At 39.2% G+C, this 24,765-nt stretch overlaps 1 long non-coding RNA gene across 2 annotated transcripts in view; it reads right to left on the bottom strand.

Annotated features, from left to right (window-relative positions):
• LOC118829953 overlaps positions 1-23,533 on the bottom strand; it is a 29,162-nt gene extending 5,629 nt beyond the window's left edge. Inside the window, exons 1-3 of one of the 2 annotated variants that reach the window (XR_005008999.1) lie at positions 23,460-23,533; positions 20,843-20,961; positions 20,097-20,291 (exon numbers count right to left, since the gene is read on the bottom strand). This is a non-coding gene — a long non-coding RNA (uncharacterized LOC118829953). Of the gene's footprint in view, positions 1-20,096; positions 20,292-20,842; positions 20,962-23,459 lie in introns of those variants that run through there. The other variant, XR_005009000.1, reaches the window with a different exon arrangement.
• Between the last annotated feature and the right edge of the window lie 1,232 nt (positions 23,534-24,765).

Here is a 24,765-nt window from a genome sequence, read left to right as displayed (position 1 = left end):
TTGTTTTCTTTCTCAACTGACACCGAGGAGCCAAAAATTAGAGATTATCCTTTTGGGGAAATTAGCAGGATGGAAATTGCAGAAGGTGAAGAGAGCAATGAATTCTGAGGGCTGTGAGGTGTGCATTGCTAAAAATGACTGACAATGCATAAATGGCAAAAATGAAACCAAAAAGGGAAAGATGGCCTGAGAATACAAGTAGAGATCTAAGGACCAGACGTCCAAATGAAGGTAAAGGGCAGGTTAAGAGCAGAAGAAAATGAGAGAGGTAAAAGGAGAGGAGATTGTTTGTCATCAGAGGAATTTTAGAATTCAAAATTTTGAAGGCAAAGCAATTAAAGGTGACTGTGAAATCTAAGGTGTGGATGTGGATAAGGTGGCTAAAGTGAGGTAGAAATGAAGGTTTTGAGGAATTAACAAGGTTGAAGAACTATTAAGCCAGAGTATTTTAAGGATAATCAGCTTGGACTCTAAAGTCCCACAGGATGATGGTAAGTACTGGAGGTAAAGAAAACTAAGAGCCTAGTGTCTAAGTCACTATGAATGGTGACAGTAGGGAAAAGATTAGGAAGAAGGTAAAATATGATGGTTTGAAGGAGAGGTTGTTAAGTGATAGTGACAGAGCAATGGTCTGGAAGCAGCAGTGGCCAACAAAGAGTACACACCACCCCTCCTTCTGCATCTGTGATTTAGGGAGACTGGGAGAAGAAGCCACCTAAAGAGGGAGCTACTAGTAATGTGTTTGGAAAAAACTAGATTACAGTTAATATAACGAGGGCTGAGACATCCTGAGCCCTGAGCTAGGAGTCATGGTAATACAGAAAAACTATAACACAAATTCCCTGCCTTCAAGGGGCTTCCACTCTTATTAAGGACATAGACTAATACATCATAAATTAGAGAATAACACAATACAATGCTAAAGCCTATTGATCCTAAGTTCTGGCAAGCAGGAAAATTCTCAAACAACATGGAATGAGGTGAATATGAGGGAAAATTTTAAAAAATTGGTTATAGAAAATCATTATGCCACTGCTAAATTCACAAGACACCTCTGCCTTGACAGTATCTCCAAAAATTCTGCACCTTCCTTCCCCTCTAAAAATTCCTATTGAAAGGAATTTGAAATAATTACTTGGCAAAAGCTAATATATAAAAATAAACAAAAGCCAAGCAGCTATTTGGTTGCGTTTTCTTATATGTTCACAGAACCATAGAATTGCAGAGTTGATTCAAACTCCATACAAATCATAAATCCCCTCAACAACACCCCACACAAAGCATTTATGCAGCTTCTGTCTGAAGGCCTCCAACACCACATGCACACAACTGGCTCATTTCTAACAGATACTTAGGGAAAATAAGCCTGAATTCTTCTAGGCTTCTCCCAAAGTCACGGGGTGAATCAGAAATTAGTTTTCCATCCTGTTCCTATGGGAATCCAAGAAATCAGAGATAGAAAAATTGTCTCATTTTACTGTGTCGCCACTAATATCACAACAAACCAATTGCCAAGCTTTACTAATGTACTTTTGGTCTATGCACATTCTACCAAAACCACCATCAGCAGGCCAGAAGGGATGACATCACTAGAAGGCCAGAAAGGATAAATGGAGATTTAGTTAAGTTTAGCAAATTGTACAAGGAAAGAAGCAATAGCACATGTCTGAGCAAGAGCCCATCTACCAGTCTCTGTTTTCTAGAATCTTCCATTCTATTTGGGACATCAACATATACGTAGACAAATCAATACAAAATATGGACAAAAGAAATGCAAAATAACTTGCAGGGGGTGGGGCACTAGCAATTGGGGATATCAGAATAAGTTTGGTGCAGGAGGTGACATCTGCTGAACCTTGAAGGGATCTAGAAGGAGAAGGTACAAGCTAGGCATGGGGGACACATTGTGCAAAGTCATGGAGGTGGAAGATGATGGTGCTGTGTATGGAGAGTAACAACTGGGCCCTTTTTATTAGAACACAGAGTGAAAAAGGAAAAGTCACGTGAAGTGTCCTGAAAAATAGACTTTCCCCAGAAGGAGAGGGGGCTTTAACATACAAAGAGAGGAGTTTGTATTTTATCCTGGGTAATGGAGAGCCACTGGAGCTGTTAACATGGTTTGTAGGTGACAAGCAACCTTGTTCCTGTTGCTATTTTTTTTTTCCCTAGCTATGTTTACTGGCTAGAGAAGGCTTGGCAGAGGGGAAAGAACGAGCTGTCTCCAGTCTTTAGGGTATGAGCTTTGTCTTCCAAGAGAAGAATTTCTGTTAGCAGAGGGTTGGAAATGCTTTAATGATCAACAGCGGCTTCTTATTAAAAACACAGCTTTTTATTGCTTTATAGTCCTGGAGACTACATTTTTGACAGCTTGGGTTTTATAGATGAGTGCTTTTGGAGGAAATCTGGAAAATAGGAATGTGGATTCCTCTTTCTAGCTAGAATAGTAAAGTGCATTGTTTTAATTTTTATTTTTTACTTAGGTAGTGAAGTAACAAGGGTTGAATAGGTCAAAATATATTCATCAAGCACCTCAATTATACACATGATGACTTTTGTGACTCTAGGAAAATAATTTCATGACTGTTATGAGTAACATAGCCAGTCTTTCTCAGCTAGAATAACAATTCTGTAATCAACCTGAATTTCTTGAAATCTCCTACAGATCTAGGTGGTCTATCCACTGATAAAGTAATATATTTAGAGTCAAGAAGACTTCAGTTCATCATCCTAACTCAAACCCTAGTTTGACCCTAGGCAAGTCACTTAAACTATCTCACCCTGTTTCCTTATCTGTAAAACGTGGATAATAATGGTGCCCAACTTGCAAGGTTGTTAAGAGGATCAAATGAGTTAACATATATAAAGTACTTTGTAAACCTTAAAGTACTATACACATGCTATTATTATTTTTAGAAGTATTTAGAAGTATTTAGAAGTATTTTAGAAGTATTTAGAAGTATTTTAGAAGTATTTAGAAGTATAAACATGCACCAAGGCAGCACAGTGGATGCAATGATGGGCCTGAATGGATATAATGGATATAGTGATGAGCCTGAAGTCAGGAAGACATGAGTTCAAATCTAGCTTCAGACACATACTAACAGTGTGACCCTGGGCAAGTCACTTAACCCTGTTTGACTCAGTTTTCTCATCTGTAAAATGAGCTGGAGAAAGAAATGGCAAACCATTCTAGTATCTTTGCCGGAAAATTCCAAATGGGATCATGAAGAATTGGACACAAATGAAACAATTGAACAATAAAAACATGTACCATGTTTTTCTTCCTCCATCCCATATTCTTGGAAATCTCTTTTAACTTGCCTCCTCTGTGTCTGCCCCTGGAAAGCCTATTTATTATCAAAGTCCAAACCATATACAGTCTCTACCATGAAGTTTTTTCCGATTCCCCACCTGAGGGTGAGTTCTCCCTCATCCAAATTGATAGACTTTTATCCATATTCTAGACTTTTATTCATATTTCTCTTAGGCACTAATATTCTCTCTCTCTCTCTCTCTCTCTCTCTCTCTCTCTCTCTCTCTCTCCTCCATATATATATAACCCATATAGGGTTTCAGCCTACAGTTTAAGAAGCTCTGAAGGGGTCAGGATTGGAAGGAGTTTAAGAAGCTATGTTTTAAATGATATATTTGTGTACACAATATCAGAGTAACATATTAACAGAATCCTGGGCAACAACATAAATTTTTAAAATAGAAATTATATTCAAATAAAACTTCTACAGATCTTGCAATAAATCTCAGGCATGCTATCAGACATGCCTTTCGTTTTCATTATATTCAACAAATATTTGTCAGGCTCCCTAACGCATTTGAGGCTGCAAACTACCCCTGTTCTCCCCAAAAGTTCAAAGCATTATTCAAGATGCTCAGAATATAAGTAGAGTTCATCTGAATCTTGGCCCTGCTCTCAGATATGACACTTTCCTTTCTAAGAGCCTTGCACAGCCAGGCATTCTAGAGAGTTTTCATGAGTTTAAATGCCACTGGCTGTTTTCTTGCTTCACTGGGATTCTTGGAATTTCTGCAGCTTTTCTAATCTGTAAAGGCATTAAGCCCTTCTTCCCTCTTTATCCAACAGGAATATGAAAGGGCAAAAAGAGCATAGCTTGGCTAGAAGCTCATTGGACAAAGTAACAAAACAATCTTGGTAAAATTTCAGGTGAAGGTTGCATATGACATATTTATTCTATAACCTTGGTCTAATTCCTCCTTCTTTGCATTTCCACTGTACACCTTTTGACTTTCCCTTGCTTTCTGAAATGGATGGCAGGAATAAGGAATAGGAATGAGTCATCTTCCCAGGTCTTTCCTGCTAGACAGGTCCTTCAAATGATGACTGGGTCAAGGCCTTTTTTTTTTCCTAAAGAATATTAAGGTGGTTGCGGGTGACTCAGTCCAATATTAAAAAAAAAAAAGGGAATACCCTGGAGAGGGACAGATCCACATCAGGAACCAAAATCTTTTTTCTTTACAATTGCCACAGTATTTATTGCTTCTACTAGAAGCATTGCTTCCATACCTTGAAGCCAGGAAATCAGGAAAAGAAGAGCTTAATGAGATCTCCAAAAAAGGGAAGTTCGGACAGGGTAAGGAGGAATATGGATCATGTAGTCCAAACTTCTTATATGTATTTTACAGATGGGGAAGATGGGACCCAGGGTGGTAAAATGACTTGATGATTGATGGCATTGCCCACAAATGTACCACTTCCATATTCAAGCATTTTGAAATACCCTCATCTGACCAGAATCTGTTGGTGTTTCACCTCTCCCTCTGCTTTCCCTTACATAATTCTACTCTTCCTTCTCACCATTACTTCCAATCCCTTGACCCCCTCAAATCTCTTTCAGGCAATATTCCCTTCACTAGCTACTCTCTCCTCTTCTCTTCATCTTGATTGCTGGGTAAAGCAAATTCAACTCTAGACTCCCCTGCTTTCTCAAATTCCTAGTCCCCATATCATAACACCAATTATGCCCAGCCATACGTTAGCCTTGGATCACTCCCCCTATTCATCACCTTTGTGCCTCCATGTGCACTGCTAAATGAAGGTAGAGAAAAATCACAAAGCAGTTCTAACTGGATCCACTAGGAATTTATGTTGCATAACCCCAAATGGGCCCTCCTGCTAATGGCCAGTCCTCCCTTATCAACTGTCTCCTACTTTCCATAGTAGCTCTTCCAAATCTTTTCATCCTTCCCCAAACCTCCCATGACTCCCTCTCCCCCTACCTGCTCAGCTAAGAACCTTGCCTCATATTATATAGAAAAAATGAGACCATTTCCTTGGGCTCCTTCTTCTCCCCTCTTTCTCATCTCCTATCACTCAGATGCTTTCTGCCATTTTCTCCTCCTTCATTCCTGTTTCATATAAAATGGTTTTATTTCTTACAAAGGCTAATCCCTCTACTTGCTCAAGAGATTCCATTCCATCCTGTCTCCTCTAACTGATTGCCCTTTCTGTCATCCCCAGTCTTTCGTTTATTTTCAATCTCTCTCTCTTTACTGGCTTATTTCCTGCTGCCTACAAACATTCCCATGTCTCCTTTCTCCTGAAAAAACCTTCACTTGATTCTTCCCCCTCCCTCTCCCCTAACATCCTACTTGTCTTCTGCCCTTTGTAGCTAAACTATCCTCAAAAAGGTCATCTACAATAATTTTATCTTCTGATTCTCTTTTGAATCCCTTAAAATTTGGCTTCTGACCTTATCATTTCACAAATACTGTGCTTTTCAAAGTTGCTGATGATCTCCTAATTGCCAAATCCAACAGCCTTTTCTCAATCCTTATTCTCTTTGATCTCTCTGCAGCCTTTGACACTGTTGATCACTTTCTCCTCCTTGATACTCTCTTCTCTCTGGGTTTTCAGAATGCTACTATCTCTTGGCTTTCCTCCAACCTATCTGACTGCTCCTTCTCTGTCTCCTTTGCTAGATCCTCCTCCAGATTAGAGCCCCTGTCCATAGGTATCCCTCAAGTTCTGTCCCGAGTCTTCTTCTCTTTTCCCTCTATACTACTTCACTTGGGGATCTCATCAGCTCCCATGGATTTAATTACCATCACTATGCTGATGATTCTCAAATCTTCCTTTCCTGCCTCAATCTCTCTGCTGACCTCCAATATCACATCTCCAATGATCTTTCAAACATCTTGAACTGGATGACCAGTAGACATCTTAAAACTCAATATATCCACAATAGAACTCATTAACTTTTTCTCTAAATCCTCTCCCTCCTCCTCCCACTATAACTGTTCTTCCGGTCCCAAAAGCTCACAACCTAGGAATGATCCTGGATTCCTCACTATCTCCCATCCCCAATACCCAAACTGTTGCCAAGGCCTGCTAATTTTCACATCTCTGGAATATGGCCCCTTCTCTCTTCTGACATTGCCACCACTCTAGCGTAGGTCCTCACCACCTCATATCTGGATTATTGCAATAGCTTGCTGGGGGTCTGCCTCAAGTCTATCCCCACTCTAATCCATTCTCCATTCAGCCACTAAAATGCTTTTCCTATAACACAGGTCCGATCACGCCACCATCACCACCCCACTTAATACACTACAGCAGCTTCCTATGCCTCCCGGAGCAAATATAAGATGCTCCACTTGGTATTCAAAGCCCTTCATAACCTACTCCCCCTTACTTCCTATCATATGCTCTTTAATCCAGTGCCACTGGCCTTTCTGGCTATTCCATTAATAAGGTGCTCCATTTTTTGGCTCTGGGCATTTTCTCCGGCTATCCCCCACACCTCCAATGCTCTCCCTCCTCATCTCTGCCTACTGACCTCCCTACCTCCAAGTCTCAACTAAAATCCTACCTTCTATAGGAAGTCTTCACTAACCACTCTTCATTCCAGTGCTTTCCCTCTTTTAGTTACTTTCTCCTTATCTTGTACATAGATTGCTCTGTATATATTTGTTTCCATGTTGTCTCCCACATTAAATTGTAACCTCCTTGAGGGTAAATGCTGTCTTTTGCCTCAGCACTTAAAACAGTGCCTGGCGTATAGTAGACAATAAATGTTTATTGAATTGAACTGAAGTATTAGCTTGGGATCACAGCATCAATCAGCCCCTCGTGTCTATACCCTGATGTTCTGATGAAATGGAACAGAAGAACAAGTACTGAGAGCTTACTCTGTATAAATAACTATGCTAAGTATTGGGGTTATAAATAGAAAAGATATTTCTACTAAATACTACTCTCCTAATCTAAGCAGCCCTTTTCTAATTAAGAGAGACAATATATGTATATAGGAGGGTTCAGCTGCCTGGTGGCCCTTAGGATGCAGGGTAGATGACAAAACTCAGGAGATGTTAGGATGCAATGATTTCCTGGAGAGCTTTTATTTGAAAATGTCAGTAAAGCAGAGCAGCTCTTGGAAAAATGGCAAATGGAAATGTGGGTGTTGAATAATCCTCTTGAGTATTTTCAGGTAAGGGGCATGTCCCATTCAGGGCCAGTAAAATTTTCCTGTGCCAACTATCAGCATAAATCAGCATAGATAGATCAAATGGAAACTCCTATAGGTGTCCTGATTGCATAGTGGCAGGGCAGAAGGTGAGTCCCAATGTACCTTATGGAGCAACAGCAGGAGAGATGATAAGGTCTATTAGTTTACTATTTTACCAAAAAGATCGTAGTTATTGACTCCCTGCTCATCCAAATGGTGTGAGTGGCTATGTCCCCTACCAATGATGGTTAGGAAGGGGGTAATGGTCCCATGGGTTTGGAGTAGAGAATGGTTATGGGATATATCTAGCAGAGGTTGAGGTAGGAAAGGGGCTCAGCACTCAGCTGGGAAGGACATCTAATGACTGGTAAGAACTAGGCAATAGGGGCTGAGACAAAAGAAGGGAAGGGCTTCCTATTCCTGTTGAATCCTCCAGAGTTCATTGGGATCTTCCAGTGGCCTAGTACAAGGAAAAGAAAATCTTCGTGGGCTCCCCTCAGTGTCTTGTGCACCTGGGCCCTTAGATTGCCTTGGGATCTATCTTAGGTGACTGCTGAAGGGTGGAGGAGGAGAGTATAAATTTCTATATAGTAATCCTTGGCTTCCCCAATGAGAGTGAAAGCATGATATCCTGGAGAGCTTCTATTTGAAGATGTAAATAAAGCAGAACAGATGATGGGAAAATGGCAAATGGGAACATGACTGTTGAATAACCCTCTTGAGCATTTTCAGGAAAGGGGCGTATCCCATTCAGGGCCAGTAAAATTTTCCTGTGCCAACCAACAGCATAATAATGTCAACACTACCACCAGTGGTGTCTGGTTTTAGTCATGGACCACCTGTGAGCTCAGTCTCTGAGCTTTTATACCCTTTATTTTTTTTATTTATTTTTTATTTTTAGTTTACACCACTCAGTTCCGTAAGTTTTTGAGTTCCAAAATTTCTCTCCCTCCCTCTCCTCCCCTCTCCCCCAGCAAGGTGGCATATAATCCAATATAGGTTCTACATATACCTTTGCATTATACTTATTTACACAATAGTCAAGTTGTAAAGAAGAATTATAACCAGTGGAATGAATCATGAGAAAGAAGAAATGAAACCAAAAAAGAAGGAAAAAAAAAGAGAGCAAATAGTTTGCCTCAATCTGCATTCAGACTCTGTAATTGTTTCTCTGGATGTGCATAGCTTTTTCCAGCATGAGTCTTTTAAAGCTGTCTTTGAACCTTGCTTTGAGGAGAAGAGCCAAGTTTATCAAAGTTAGTCATCACAGATACTGTGTGTCTGTAATTGTGTATAATGTTCGCCTGTATACCCTTTATTTTTAATGTGTGATGTGTTCAAGATATCTCTAAAGGCAGACTAGCTCATGATTGGCTTTTATTATATACATATACTTTAGGCATGGGCTTTCAGGGTCTATCAATCAATAAGCATTTATTAAGAACCTACTATATGTCAGGCATTGGGCTAGCCCTGCTGGTAACAAAAATACTTTTGTTTCTGGGGCTAGATAGCAAAGGAATCTCAAACATTTCCTCCTGGCTTATAGCACCTCCTAGGAAGTTTTTATCTTAACTTCAAAGGATAGGAGGCCTAGATAGTGAGGCCTCAAAAATGACTTAGCAACGAGTCATACAGTCAAACAAAGAAGTATTAGGATCTATATCATAACTCTGTGTCTGTCATTACCTATCTGTCTCTGTCTCTGTCTCTATCTCTACCTCTGAGACACGCAAGTAATGAAAAAATATATACACATACATATACATACACATATGGCATTCATGGAGGATAAGTCACTTATCTGGTCTATAATTCATCTCCCAGTGTTGCCAGCTGCTATGGCACCAAAATGGCCGAATGCCATGGAGAGTGAAAAGAAAACACTGGCCAGGCAGAAGAGTAAAGAACAGCTCCATTTATTAAACTGAGGGACAGGGCTTATATACTTTTTTAGGCAAGCAGAATCAACAAGTCCACGTGCTTTGTTACCTTTTTACCCAGTAAACAATATTGTGTTAATAGTCCACAGGTGGTGTTTAGCACGTGTGTGCCGTGGGGGTATTGGAGAGAGCCACGTGTATACTGAGGAGGCTTGGAGAGCCTTCATCCTAAACAGCACACGTGTATGCTGAGGTGGAAGGATGGAGAGCCCAGGTGCCGAGTTATCAGCCCAAGGTCAAGAACAGGCCTCTGGCCAGTATCTTATCCCAGAATGGACTTTCTCAGAGCTGGTCCTTTACATCCAAGTACAACTTGGTAAGTTGAACTCTAGCTTTGGTTGTTTTGGGGGCAAAATCAAAAAGTTCAAGATGGGCTGCTCTTGTTTCATATACCACAAAGAGAAAAGTCAAAATAGTGAAAATAGGTGCACGCAATATCCTTTAATTAATTCATTCATCAACCAGACCTATTATGGCATGGCGTAAAAAGTGCTGGACCCTGAAACACAAAGACTTGGGTTCAAATTTTGTCTCAGATGTTTTTCTGATAGCTTTTAACTATGTGACCCAAACAAGTAAGTTACCTTCTTTAGGCCCTGGTTTCCTTATCTGTAAAATAGAATTATACTATTTGTAGTATATGCCTCACAAGATTGCTATGAGGTTCAAATGATATAATGTATTAATATCAATATCTACATATCTTATATATAATGTATATTTTTATAAACTTAAAAGTACTATCTAAATATGAACTATTTTTATATCAACTATTATTATGTGGTGGTTTATAGTTAATGCAGGTAGATTTAAGGAGGAAGGGGAGAATCCTTAGAGAAGAAAGTTTAATTATTTGTGTTTCTCATCAGTAAATTCTTTTCTAGCTTTAAAATTAGTCTATGCTAAACTACAAGTTAACATTGTTTTGCCTCTTATTATTTTTTCAAATGGGAATAGTCTACTTTCTCCACTTCAGCAAATATAGTCTGGTAAAGGGGTTCTTAACTTGGGGTCTGCAAACTTGTTTTTACAATATATTTTGATAACAATAATTTAGCATATTTGGTTTCCTTTGTCACTATATGTATTTTATTTCATGCATTCCAAAATATTATTCTGGGAAGGGAATTGGTTTCGCCAGACTGCTAAAAGTGTCCACGAAATTAAAAAAAAAAGTTAAGAATATTGTAGTAGAGTCTAAGCTCCTTGAGGGGTCAGCACAGTGCAGTCTTTTTCTCCTTGTATCCTGATAACCTTGTAAACTGCCTTGGACTTTTTTTTGGGGGGTGGAGGGGGTTGGTGATGGTGATGTGTCAAGATACACAATAAATATTAGTTGAATTTTGTGAACACAAATGGTACATGTGTTAGCACAATTAAGATAAATGATGAGAGCTACAAAAGTCTTATTTTAATGCAATGTCTTTTTCAAAAACATTTATTTTTGTTCAAGGTCACATTAACTTCACGCTGATAAATTTGGTGGCAACTGGTCTGTGAACCTTGTAATGAAAATGAATAATTGTGCCTCTTGCCTTTTGTTTTCTTTCACACCACCTACAACTCTGAATTCCCTCACCATTCTTAGACCTTGCATTTTCCTAGTACATCCTAATACTTGCTGTATACGTATGTACATGCATACATACATATTTACACATATATACATAGATGTATGCATATATGCATGTGTGTATATGTGTGTGTGGATAGCAAATCACAGTTGTGGACAAGATGAGTTACTAAGTTGTATGTGTTTGCCTGCAGATTTATAAACTCCATCCACCCACATTCCTAGAACAAGACATTTGCTTTCGGCTTTTTGTAGTAATAAGGTTCCCTTGGCCACTGCTCCATGACCAAATTGCTCACTTGCCCTATCATTTGTTCTGCTGGAGCAGTGGGGGTGGGCATGCAAGAGAAATTTGGTCCTGGAGCAGTGCTCAAAAATCACTATGCTGATGCTTCTGTTTACCCCCTGCATTGTGGCCACCATAAAGATGTCTGCCTACCTGCTGACTATAAACACAGAACTTCAGTGCCAGCCACCTCTGGAGAAATGATGGCATTTGTTTCTTGTGCCTTTGACAGGGAAGTCATTATGATACACTTATGACTATTTTAAAAAGACATTTGCAAGGCTACATTACAGAGAAAGGTCCCCAGTTGGTAAAAGTTTTGTTGCATGGTTGAATAAAAGTAGAAAATCGCCCATTTTCTCTCCTATTATCTGGCACCACAAGAAACGTTGAAAGGAAAGCTGTGGTAGCAAACAAGATAATGGAACCTCTTACAGTTAGACAGCAGCCCACATTTATTCCTCTAGGGGGTTATTAAATTTTTGTTCTAAATATAATAATATATTTAAATGACTGTGATTTACTTTAAAAGGCAAATAACAAGAGAAAGTACTATTTCTTTCCCCATTGTTGAATTATTTTTTTAATCCCACACCTGTATGTGATAAGCCCAAGGGGAACATAAGAGAAAAAAAATCCCCACTGGACCATCCTAATCATGGCAACTGCCACTTAAACTAAAATGCATTGTCTTCTTTCTCCTTAATCTGTAAGTGGAGGGATAGGGAGGAACCCTGGATGGCATCTCTGGATCTTTTGGGACACTCCAGACTAGATCAAGACAGAGCTCAAAGGGAGGAAACTGTAGATGTTTTGGGGGGATCTTCTGGAGTCTGAGAAAATGGAATGTGCATTAGGGCTGGCATCTTAAACCTCGAGTATTAGCTGTGACTCAAGATCAGCTCTTATGTCTAGAAATGAAGGCTCATCCTGACATTTGAAAGAGATTTATCATTTTCACTAAGAGAATTTAGTACACTTAAGATATGTAAGAAAGATGCTCGTTTTCAGAGCTACTCCCTTTTCTACTCCCCATCCCAACATTGGTGGATTGAGGAGAGAGAAAACAAGGCTTCACATTTCACTACAGATCAAATGGCAATTATCATGATCAGGGTGGTCAGAGAGGGATTTTTTTTTCTTTTTTCCTTATGTTCCCCTTGGGCTTGTTGCATACTAATGAAGGATTTAAAATAATAATAATTCAAAAGTGGGAAAAGATGTTTCACTTTCTGTTATTTGCCTTTTAAAATAAATCAGAGTTCTATTATTACATTTAGCATAAATTTAATAACCTCCCAGAGGAATAAATGTGGGCTTGGACAAGGTGTGAATTCTCCTAGTATTAAGTCCTTACTGCCCCAGACAGAATAAAATTCTCGTCCAACTCATACACTTGAACTGGTTCTTGTGTTTGGCCTTGAAAAGTGTGTATGTTTGTTGAGGGTATGATTGGTGCTAGGGGGAAGGGTTAATTCACAGTCACATAAAGGAAATCCAAAGTAATTTTTTTTTTTGGTGGAGGGGGAGATTGCCAACAGCTGTCAAGATAAAAAAGGCCTGCTATACAAGGTGACTTTTAAGTTGAGCCTTGTAGGGGAGCTAAGAATCTTGAAAGGCAGAATATGGAAGGAGAGCAAATGAAAGATGAATGTTATGCATGAGGACAGTAATTAGATCTGTTTGGTCTGAATATATAATTTATGAGGAGGAATAATGTGAAATCTGAAAAGATTCATTAGGGTCAGACTGCAAAGGTCTGTAAATGTTAAATACATGAGTTTATATTTTATCTGAGAGGTAAGAGGGAGCTATTGAAGCTTCTTGAGCATGGGACTGAGATGTTCAGAAAATTTAAAATGTAGTATAAAGAAATTTGGGGAGTGTAATTATTGGTTGTTCCCATTATGTCAATGTATTGTAACTAGGCAGTTCTAATGCCTGATATTTCCTCCTTTACATGAGTTGTTTGTCTCAGTCTGCAAAACTTTATGAAGGAGAGGAAAGAAGCAAGAAATTCTAGCTAGCTAGGAAAAGCATAAGAAGAAAAATAATTGACAGGTCACATTTCCATAATGATTTATGATATACAATGATTTTTTTCTTTTAACAACCTTGTGAGAAAGGTAGTGTAAATATTATTAATTCCTGTTTTACTGATTATAAAACTGGGAGCTAGGAATGTTAAGTATCTAACCCATGGTCACAGAACTAGTTAGCCATGTGTCTGGTGGAGCCAGCTCACAAAGAGGAGAGAGATGGAATGTTTTGAAAACTTGAATTAGAAACAAACAACACCAGAAGAGGAATTCAGTTCTCTGGACTGTCATTTTTCTACACAAAACCGTGGCAGATTTTGAGCAGGACCAAAGCTCTTATTATCTTTTCTCTGTCATTTTTTTTCCCTCTATTACTTGATGGCACAGTTATTTGATCACATACAACACCTTTTATACAAGACCTATTGTGCCTTTGGCTTTCGGGGCAGGAGTACGCTGTCAACATTTCTCGTCAGTCTTTTTCATTTTCCCCTTTCATTCAGGTGTGCTGGAAAAAATGACAGGTATTGACTCTGTGGACAAAGCAAGTCATGGAGCGAGCAGGTGGTGATTGTTTGGGCTTTTGATTCGTGCCAGAAACGATAAACACGGGCAGCTACTGGAAGAGGGGACTGAGGTCTTCAGCATCGAGGCACTGACAACTGCTGTTTGTCTGCCTGCGGTGCCAGGCCCTGATTGCAAAAGAATGGAAGCTAGCCCAGCTGGTTTTGTACACAATCCTGCCATCAGATATCATGCCGCATTCGTCTTTCCCCCATCCAACCCCTTTATTTTTCCTCATTTTGAAAGGTTCAGTGACCAATGTAAATTATGCAAAGGAAGGAAGCTCCTTTAGAGCCCCTGGTGATTTTGGCACTATGGTATTGAGACAAGCCAGGGCCACTTAAGAGTCAACCCTCTAAGCATGCTGTATCTGTGCCGTCAGGCCTGTCTCAACCCTCCCTCCACCTCACACGCTTTGCCCTGAGGCAAAAGGGAAGAAAGGGTCAGGAGGGCTAGGGTGGCTCAAAGCGCTCCAAAGGCAGTTGGAGGGTCACCAACATTGCCCAAAGGCAGCAGCAGAAAGCAGTTGTCTAGAGCTGCCTGTTATGTTGTGCCATCCCAAGCAGCTGCCTTGTCTGCTGATGTTTATCATATCCAGGCAGCCTCATTCCAGCAGGGATTTCTCAGCATCCAAAGAGATGAGGGCCATCTGGGGCTCCACAGGTGACATGCAAGATGAGGAGAGAATTAAATTCCTTCCCTATCCTTTTGTTCCTTGCTCGTATGTTCATTGCATTTTTCTGGAGGACAATTTCGTTGCCCTTTGAGATAAAATGTCAGGAAACTTACTGGAGAAGTTAGTTCCTTCCAACATCCTTTATTATAGCCTTGATGCCATACTGTCGTATTCCTCTCCCTCCCCCAACTTTTTCTGTGTGTTTTTTTACTCCCTCTCTCCCTATTTGTCTCTTCGCCTTTTCCTTCTATCTCTTCCCACTCTTTCTTGCTCCTTTTCTCCCTAATTTTCTTTCCCTCTTCCTCTCTCTCTTACTGTGTCTTCCCACCTTTTCTTGCTTCCTCTTCTTCTGAAACATACTTATATAATTAGCTCTCTGTGGACCTAGAGTACCTAAAGATTCGAATCCAGTATATGACATGATTTTTTAAAATAGGGAAAAGGAAATTCAGGCAGTGTCACTGGTATAGAATAGACCATGGATAAGAGGGCATTTGGAATGGAGCAGCCCTAGAAATGAGGCTCAGTGGGAGTTCAATGGGAAGCCAAAGGATCAGGCATTGAGTACTGGGGAAAGGGAAGAAGGGAATAGCTGACATTTAATAATCACTGACATTTAATAGAACTTGGAGAGTTACAAAGTGCTTACACATACTATCTCATTTCATCCTAATAGTAACCCTACGAAGCAAGTGCTATTATTATCCCCATTTTACAAGGTATAAAACCCAAGTTTCAGAAAAACTGAGATCTTCCTGACACCACCCATTATGCCATGGGACCCATAAGGCACATGCACAAGTGGGGGATGCTGGATATGGGATATTACAGAAAGTAGAAAGAGGAAATAGCAATGGGAGGGTGAGCAGTTATGCCAGATTATGCCAAGGGCAAACAATGTGGTACAGTGGGAAAAATACTGGCTGGAGTCAGAGGACCCCAGTTTAAATTGTGACCATTATTATTGTGTGACCTTGGACAATTCACTTAATCTACCTAGGTCTTGGTTGCCTCATCTGTAAAATGAGGAGTTGGTTTAGATGGCTTCTGAGGTCTCTTCCAGCTCTAGATCTATGAACTAGATATAAGAACGGGGCATTAGCATAAAAGATGAAAGGGAGGAGATGTGTTCTGATTCTGTAGCATCCTGGGCCCTCCCCAGTCATCTTGATTTTTTGTCTTGCCACTGGACTTCAAGGATTGGAAGAGACAAGAGAGACTGATGATGACTTTGCAAAGCTGTGTCTCACTTAAATCCAATTCATGAGCAAGTCAAGACATCACCCTCATGATGACTTTAGTCCTCTTCAAGAATGAAGGACAAACAACACCAGCTCCTAGGAGAGTCCAATCCATGGGATTGCAAATCAGAAGATGGAAAAGAAACAACAAATCATGTGGTCCAACACGCTCATTTTACAGATGAGGAAACCAAAGCTCAGAGAGGTAAAGTGACTTGCCTGAGGTCACACACATAATGGCAGATCTGGGATTTCAATCCAGATCCTTTGACTACAAATCCAGCACTCTTTGGTAGCAGAAATGAGAGTGAAGATACATAATCTAGTATTTCATCATACTGTCTTCTTAGTTTTGCTACATACATAAGTAGCTATTTTTAGAACTGTTGTCTAAAGCTAAATGTAGGGATTCTTTATCAATTATGTGAGAGCCTGCAAAACAGGCAGCCTTCAAGCCAGGAGGGCTTGGGTTCAACTTCTATGCTAATTGTGTGACCCTGGGCAATTCAATTCCCACTGGTCTGGACAAAACTTTAAGACTATAAATTGCTAAGAAGATGTATTTGGTACATTTGTAAAGGGAGTTTCCTTTACTCTAGGGAGTTCCCTATACTAATGAGATCACAGGTCCAGTCCCTATCCCTGTCCTTATAAATACTCTGTGGAAGGACTCTATGAGCGTTTCTAAGAGGAGCTCACTGGTCTTTCCTTCCCTTCCCTTCCCTTCCTTTTCCCTGGCCTTTACACTTGCTGAGACTAGACTCATGAAGCTCAAGAGAAATGCTCTGTCATAGAAAATTCATAGTGGGAGTGGGGTCATCTTGCTATATGCTGTGGAGGGTCCAGAGGTCTTTATGGGCAAATAAGGCTCATCTTCTGACTCGGTTCCCATTACTATCCTTAACTAAAATTAATATTCTATCCTAGGTAACTATACCCCCCTCCCTTCTTCATTCCTATTGCCAAATAGCACTGAATGCTGCTGGAGAAATTCACAAAAGACTTCAGATTGGGCCCACCATCCTTTCGTGTTTTCTAACCTAAACTGCCCCCTCTCACTATTGCATAGCAATCCTCTTAGTCAACTGGTTGATTAGCTATCATATTCCATACTGTGGCTGTTCCAACCTCCTTATCCTGAAATACTTAATTCCACTTTTGGAAGTACCATACCATTTGTTTTTGTTAAGATAGAAGTACCAGGACTTAGCAACAGAGTAGATGTAGGAGGTGACAGCGAGGGAAGAGCAAGAAAGCCTTAGAGACCGAGAAGTTGCTAGTGGCATCACCACAAAAAGGGAGGTTAAGAGAAAGGGTAGTTTTTAGTGGGGAGGACCATAGATTTGGGCTTGGAGATTTTGAGTTTCAGATGTTAGTATGTTGAGGCAATGCCTAGGAGGAAGATGTGCGACTGGACTTTAAAGGAGAGATCATGGCTAGACATGTAGGTTTGAGAGTCATCTGCATAGAAATGAAAGTGTTACAACTAGAGTAGATGAAATCACTAAGAGAGTATTGAGAAAAAAGGAAAGAGACTAGGATGGAGCCTTGGTAGATACCCATACTTAGGAAGCCAAAGGAAATCAATGAATAGTCAGACACTTAAGAAGGCTGCAGACTGGAGGAGAGCCAAGGAATGGAGGAGAACCAAGAAAAAGACAGTGGAAAGTATTATCCCTTCAAAGTACTGCCCTTTCATATAAAACAGTTCATTACTGAGCTAATTCTGCTTTGACAGTTCACTGCTATGGGGCTTATTATGTCTGCTCAAAATTCTTAGAGAAATAGTTACTTTTTTACATATGTACTGCTTTTATTTTGAACTTAAGAAATAAAAAGGCATTTCTATAACATAATAGAATAGAAAAAAGATGATTACACATGAAATTGCAAATCTATTATGCATAACTTACTTGCTAATCCTTTTAAATATATAATAAAGTTATCACGTAACTTTCTTTTTTTTTCTTAACTCCCCACTCCCTACCCTAGAGATAGCTACCATTAGACCCTTAGACACACACACATAAAATACTTCTATTTATCAGTTATTTCTCTGGATACAGATTACGTCTTCCTTCATAGGTCCTTTGCAGTTAATTTGGGTATTTATAGTAGTCAAAATGACTTAATCACACAAAATTTTTCTTAAAACAATATTGCTATTACCGTATACAACATTCTCTTGATTCTGCTCATTTTCCTCTTCATTATTTCATGCAAGTCTATCCATGTTTTTCTAAAATCATGAGGCTCACAATTTTTTATAGCACATTAGTATTCCATCACCATCATATACCACAACTTGTTCAACCCATCTCCAATTGACAGGCATCTCCAAAATTTCCAGTTCTTTGTCACCACAAAGAGAGCTTCTATAAACATTTTAGAACATACAGGTTCTTTTCCTTTCTTCCCTATTCATCTTATTTTTAAGAGTTCTGATACTCATTTGTTCATTTTTTTAATGTAACAAGCTGTAGTATATACTCTGAAGTATGGACACTAGAACTGGTTTATGGTTGTGGGACAGATGTAATTTATCTGATTATAGACAGAAAATAAGAATTTTGTTACCAATTATTGTCTAAGGTGGGGTTGTTCCTAGCACCAAGAAACTGAACCCCAAAAGATGAGAGTGAGAGAGAGAGACAGACAGAGACAGAGACAGAGAGAAGGAAGAATTGAGGAGACAAATGGTGGGTTTAGCCTTTGCAAGGTAAAGAGCCAGTCAGTATCCTCTGACTGGAACAAAAGGGATAAAGATGTAGAAAGAGTTTGAGGCATAGAAAAGGAGAAATGGATGCCTCATTCTTCTCAGTAAAGGCGGAGTCAAGGTCATCTGTTGAAAGAGGGCTGTGCAGAAGAGGAGCTGAGTATTTGAGGATAAAGAGATTAGAAATACCTACTTAGAGAATACCATAGCAAATCAATCAGGTGAATAAAAGGGTTTTGTCAGTGAGGGTCAATTCAGATTAGAAAACATGAAATTATGGTTGACCCAATCTGAACTCTTTTGTGAATTCTACTAGCAGTATTTATTAGTTTGGTAATAGGAGTGAAAAAGGAATGTTGTAGTCCTCAACTCAGGTTTGGGGATTAGTAGGATGTAAACAATGAAGGACTTATAATTAACTTTTATTTTGAATCTAAGAAATAAAAAGACATTCAGTGAAGCACTAATATTGGAGGCACATTGTTTTCTCAGTTGTCTTGCCAGAGTCAGTAAGGCCTGTTTTTCTGTGGGGTCCAACCTCAGCTACAGCCTATTACTCTGTTATATTTCATCCCATGGGACCCTCCAGACCTTAGATTAAGCCCTGTTGGGTTGGGCATGGCTTGAGGAACAGGAGAGGGGGAAGGGAAGGACTTAGTTGAGGAGTCTAGTTCCCCTGCCTTTGCCTCCAAAAGCTGCTTTGGCCTATCAACTAGGGAGCTCACCCTTCTTCTGTCTGTCCTTCCCCTGGTGGGGAAGGGAGCTCCAAGCATTTAAAAGTGAGATCAGACCACTGAAGAAGGAATCTTTGTTTTTCAATGCTCTTAACACAGTGTGTGTCACATAGTACCTGCTTAATAAATGTCTATTGATTGATTGATAAACCAAAAGAACTCCCCTCTACCCACCCATAACATAGCAAGAGTAGTAATAATTATATATTCTGTATACTATGTATTCGATAATACCATCTTGTATGATTCACAGTAGAGTTATCCAAAGAAATGAGATGAGAGATAGGAGTTTAAAAAGCTCACACTAGCATATCTATAATGTAAAGTTTTCAAAAAGCGTCTTGCATCATCTTCTATTGTAAGAAGGGTTAATATTTTGATCCCCATTTTATAGATGAGGGGTATAAAGCTCAGAGAGGTAAGTGATTTCCCCAAGGTCCCACAGTGAGTAGTAGCAGAGCTAGGGTTAAAACTCCCATCTCTCCTGATTTTGAATCTGGGGCTCTTTCCACTAAGCATAGAAAAAGCATCTACCATATCATCGTGTAAACACAGTGCAGGACAACAAAGGTCATTCCAGTATAAAATTTGGAAAAGGCAGGTTGAAGAATGTACCTAGAAACTTGGAATGACAAACGTGAAAATGACAGTCATTGCACAAACATAAAATAATACATGTAGCAATCCCTGATGCACTTCTCCCCACCCTCCTTCCCCATCGGAAACATTAACTGGGTTAATTTTCTGGGAAAATATTCCATAAGAGGCTTGAATCGTAAATCAATCTCACCACAGGAGTTTACCCTCAGGTATAGATGATTTTATTCTTACTACCCAGTCGGTGCAGTGTACAACATGACAAATCACATGGAGATGGGAATAGAATTCTCTCATGGAGCTAATATATGTCCTTTAAGAAGAGTCAAGTGGAGGACAGGCCTGAAGCAGGGAATGTGAGTAGAAATCACAGATACAAGGAAAAGAGCAGCATCCTTAGGCCACCAGAGCTATCCCACCATGCTCCACAGCATCATGGTCCTATATTATGAAAGCAATGTTGATTGTTCAGCAATATGCTTCCAATCTTTCATGTCTATTTAAGCAATTGTTAACTTGCCATGATGTCTAATATTTTTTGGTTTTGTTTTTGTTTTTTGGGTTTAAGTTTAAACATAAGGTATCATGACAAGTTAATACTCAGTCACTTAAATAGATGTGAAAGGTTGGAAGCAGTAAAATTTTATATGTATATGTACATGTACATATATATACACACACATAGGTATAGATTTGTATATAAATGCAGATATGCATATATATACATCTCACCAAGTCTCTTATCCATACAGGTCTCTTCTTTATATATACATGTAATGTACACATATACATAATATACATATCACATACACATACACATATACATATACACACCCATATGTGTTTCCTAGACTCATGGTTTTTTTTGGTGTAGGGAACTCCAGGGGAAGGAACTCTCCCTCCACTAATGCAGATCAATGACTACCCTGAAATGTATAATCTTATAGCATTGTTTTGAGGTCACTAGAAGGTTAAGTGACTTGCATCATTACCTAGGCAATACGGAGCAGAGGCAGGTTTCTATTGAAGCACATTCTGACTCCAAGGCTGGCTCCTTCCTCCGTGTCATCTACTCTTTCAATATTCTCGATGTAGTCTCCCTCATTGAACCCTTGTAACAAAGAAAAAGAATGAAGTAAGACTAACTGATAAAATGATGAAATGTGGCAGGGTACACATTTAACTTCCATGGTTCCTCACCTCTGTACCTAGAGGAGGGATGGAAATTTCAGCATCTGTCCTCCAGGGTGATCCCTAAACATTCACAAGCAATTCCCAAGTGAATGAACATTCTCCATGTTATAAGGAGCACATTCTGCTAATTTCATGTTATTCTTTTTCCTTTAAAGTTGTAATGAACATTTTACTGATAAACTTTGCGCTAGTAGTGGGTTTAGATATCTTGTTATAGAAGTCATCTGGTTGCAGAGATAATTAACAGCTGCAGTACATTCTCTTCTTGCTTCATCAGTGAGATGATCAGTGTATCTCAACTAAGACAGTACATATATGAAGTGATGTTAACTGACAGCAGGGTAGGGGGAAAGGCTCTGTTTTCAGAAATTTAGGGGCAACATGACTGCCCAGAGGTTACAGTGTCTGCTAAAACCATCTGGACAATAGAGAGAGTGGAGATTGTAACTCTGACATTCACTTTCAAAGTGACCTTTAGAATATCATTAAAAAGAGAAACTTGTGGGCCAAGATTGCTTGTTGAACAAAACCCAGGCCAAAGAGCACTTTGAATTGGTTAACCCTTTTCCTTGTTAAGGTTTGTGAAAAGAAAAAATGATGGTAACTAAAAGTCAATTTAATTACAGTTTTTACTGTATTTGCTCACAAATAATTAAATGGTTGTTTCTTTGTTTGTTTTTCCATGAAGAAAATAGCATTTATTTAGACAATGAAAGGAGAGGTTATTTTTCATAAACAAATTAGTTGAAAATAGTGTAAATCATAGAAATGGATTTGCCTGCTCTGAAGGGGCAGTATTCGTTGTATGCCTAGTCATAATGGAATTTCTTCATTAAAAAGAGTACCTGTGTACAGTAGTGGAATAGATTAACATAATATAAAAAGCTCTGGAATAAGTTTCCTTTTTACTTTCTAAGAGTTGCAGGATTTGTAAGTGATGGCTCATTTCTTTTTTTTTTCTTTTTTTAAATTTTTTTTAAATTTTATCTTAGACCCAAGGGCCAGAACATAAATACAGAATAGAGAAAAGAAACAAAACATATCATAAACTTAAATATTGAAACTTAAATACAAAGAAAGGAAAAAAAAAGCATGTCATGTGCATAGCAGAATGCAGGAGAGGATTCAAAATATATAACAATGGATTTTCATTTCAAGAATGCCTATATAACAAATAATACATGTTGTCTTGAGAACTGTCCATCTTTTCTTTGCCTCCTTGTGAGTTTCTTTTGTTCTCTGCTGTGTCCTTTTTTACTTTGTTCTTTTTTCCCCTCCCCCACCCCACCCCCGAAGGCTACAATAAAGTTTAGATATGTTCCTCTATAGTTATAGATATATACATACACATATACATATAGAGACATATATTTTCCCAAACATACTTTACTCCTGATCTTCTTTTTTATATTTGTGCATATCTCTTGTTTCCTGTCTCTCCTGATCTTTTACTTTACTTGAATGACTACCTTGCCCTACTTTTACTTGCCTACCCCTCTCCAAGGATCATCCTCCCATTCCCATAAATCTAAACACCCTTCTGTACCCCTCTTTTACCTATTCCCTCTTTCTCCCCTTTAAAAATCCCTCCCTTGTCATCTCCCCCCTCACTATACCCTACCATTTTATTTCTTCTAAATTTAGAAGACTTTTATACTCTTCTAAATATATATATATATATATATATACATACATACATACATACATACATACATTTCTATTTCTACTTCCCCGCCTTGTTCTAAAGCTTCAGGACAATTTTCTTTAATTATTTCTTGTACTATTGTATCAAGATTCTTTTTTTGATCATAACTTTCAGTTACTCCGATTATTTTTACATTTTCTCTTCTGGATCTATTCTCCAAATCTGTTGTTTTTCTTATAAGGTGTTTCACTTTCTCTTCTATTTTTTCATTATTCATGTTTTTCAATAATTTTCAAGGTGTCATTTTCCTCCTTGAGATTCTGGATCTCCTTTTCTAATTGGTTGACTTTCCTTTCATAACCTTCTTGTTTTTCTTGGATTTTTTTTTTTTTTTTTAGTTCTTCCTCCATCTCTGTCATTTTATTTTTAAAGTCTTTTTTCAGATTTTCTAGAAATTCTTTTTGGGCAAGTGACCATTTGACGTTGCTCTTTGGGGGTTTCTTTAATTCAATATTCTCCCCTGAAGATGTACCCCGGTCATCTCTGTTCCTGTAATAGCTTTCTATGGTTGGATTCTTTCTCCTTTGCCTGTTTATTTTTTGTGGTAATAGTTTGATTTTTGTAATCACTTCTAGTCCTGGGTAATGGGAAATGGTGCCTCTTGCCCCAGATTTTCAGTTCTCCCCTCTAGCCTGGAACCAAAGACAAACCTCCAACCTCCAAAGGTGCCCACAGCCAGGGACTTTGTGCCCCACCACTTCTGCACTCACCGGGCATGTGCTGGTTCCCTCTCACCCCCACTGCTCCTCGCAGCGCAGCTGGATCTGGCGTTCCTTGTCAGCAGAGGTTACTGTAATCTTCCTGAGCTCAAACGCACGACTCTCCTCACTATCCCAGGGTACAAAGTTCCAGTGGCTGGGGCCAAGGCAGCCTCGCAAACCAACTAACTCCAGGGCTTGCCGTTAGGTGATTAAGCTATTTGCTGCTTGTTAAAAATGGAACCTAGCCTAGAGGTGTTTACTCCTCGCAGGGACCAAACTTGGTCCTGGGATTTTTCTTCAGATCTTCTCAAACCGTCCCAGGAAGACCCTGGTTGTACCCCTATTCTTCTTTGTCTCCACCCATACTTTGTTTGCCCTAAGGTGCTATTTTAACTTTTGTGGGGGAAAATCTTGAGAGCTTGGAATTTTCTGACCTACTTCGCCATCTTCCGAGAATCCTCTCTCGGCTCATTTCTTTAGTCATTTGCTGATTACCACTCTGAAATTATAGTGGAAAAAGAAGGGGAAAAGAGATATTTAATGAAAACCTGTCTTTTCAAAAGGAGAGAAAATGAATTTTTGACATTTAAAAACTGAGTTAAGTAGTGGGAATCTTTTACTCTCCTAAATAGCATAACATTGAAAGGGACATAGTGAGCTAAGTCTTTCATTTGACAGACCGGGAAACCTGAGAATCATGGCATGCCCAGTGTCACACATCTACAGATTTTAAATTCTTTTAAAAGAAAAGTATAAAGGTGTGGTATATCTGAACATAAAGTACTTCATAGTTCTCACATAGGGAAGATGAACTCCTTCTCTGGGCTGAGTCTGTCACTCCAAAGAGCCCACATACTGACAGGGTTACATTCTCAGAAAGGGACCACCACCACACAATTATATTCAAATTCTCTCAAGTTCCTAAGGGTAACCCAGTTGTTGGGGGCTTACGCTGACCCTACTCACCACTTTTACCATTGAGCCTCTACTGATGCATCTCCATTTACACAAACAAGCCTCTCATTCACTTCTCTAATGGCATTTAAAGTCCTTCACAACTTGGCCCCTTCTCACATCCTAGCATTTGGTGATTGGTTGGGGCTCAGAGACATAGAGAATACCATGAACCAAGAAGTTTCAGATATATGTGTGGGGAACTGAAGGTCAGTCCATGGAAACATAGAATTCCTATTGATTGGCTTTTAAAGAATATGAGTTTGATAAAATAATGGCTACTATTCCCTGTCTGTACACAGGAGTTTGTAAATCTATAACAGAGAGATAACCACGGCTGCCAATGGTAATAAAAGTAGTC

Source organism: Trichosurus vulpecula, chromosome 1 (genome assembly GCF_011100635.1).
Source record: "Trichosurus vulpecula isolate mTriVul1 chromosome 1, mTriVul1.pri, whole genome shotgun sequence".
NCBI classification, from domain to species: domain Eukaryota; kingdom Metazoa; phylum Chordata; class Mammalia; order Diprotodontia; family Phalangeridae; genus Trichosurus; species Trichosurus vulpecula.
Note: the sequence above shows the minus strand (reverse complement) of the source record. Positions and strands in the feature narration are given on the sequence as shown.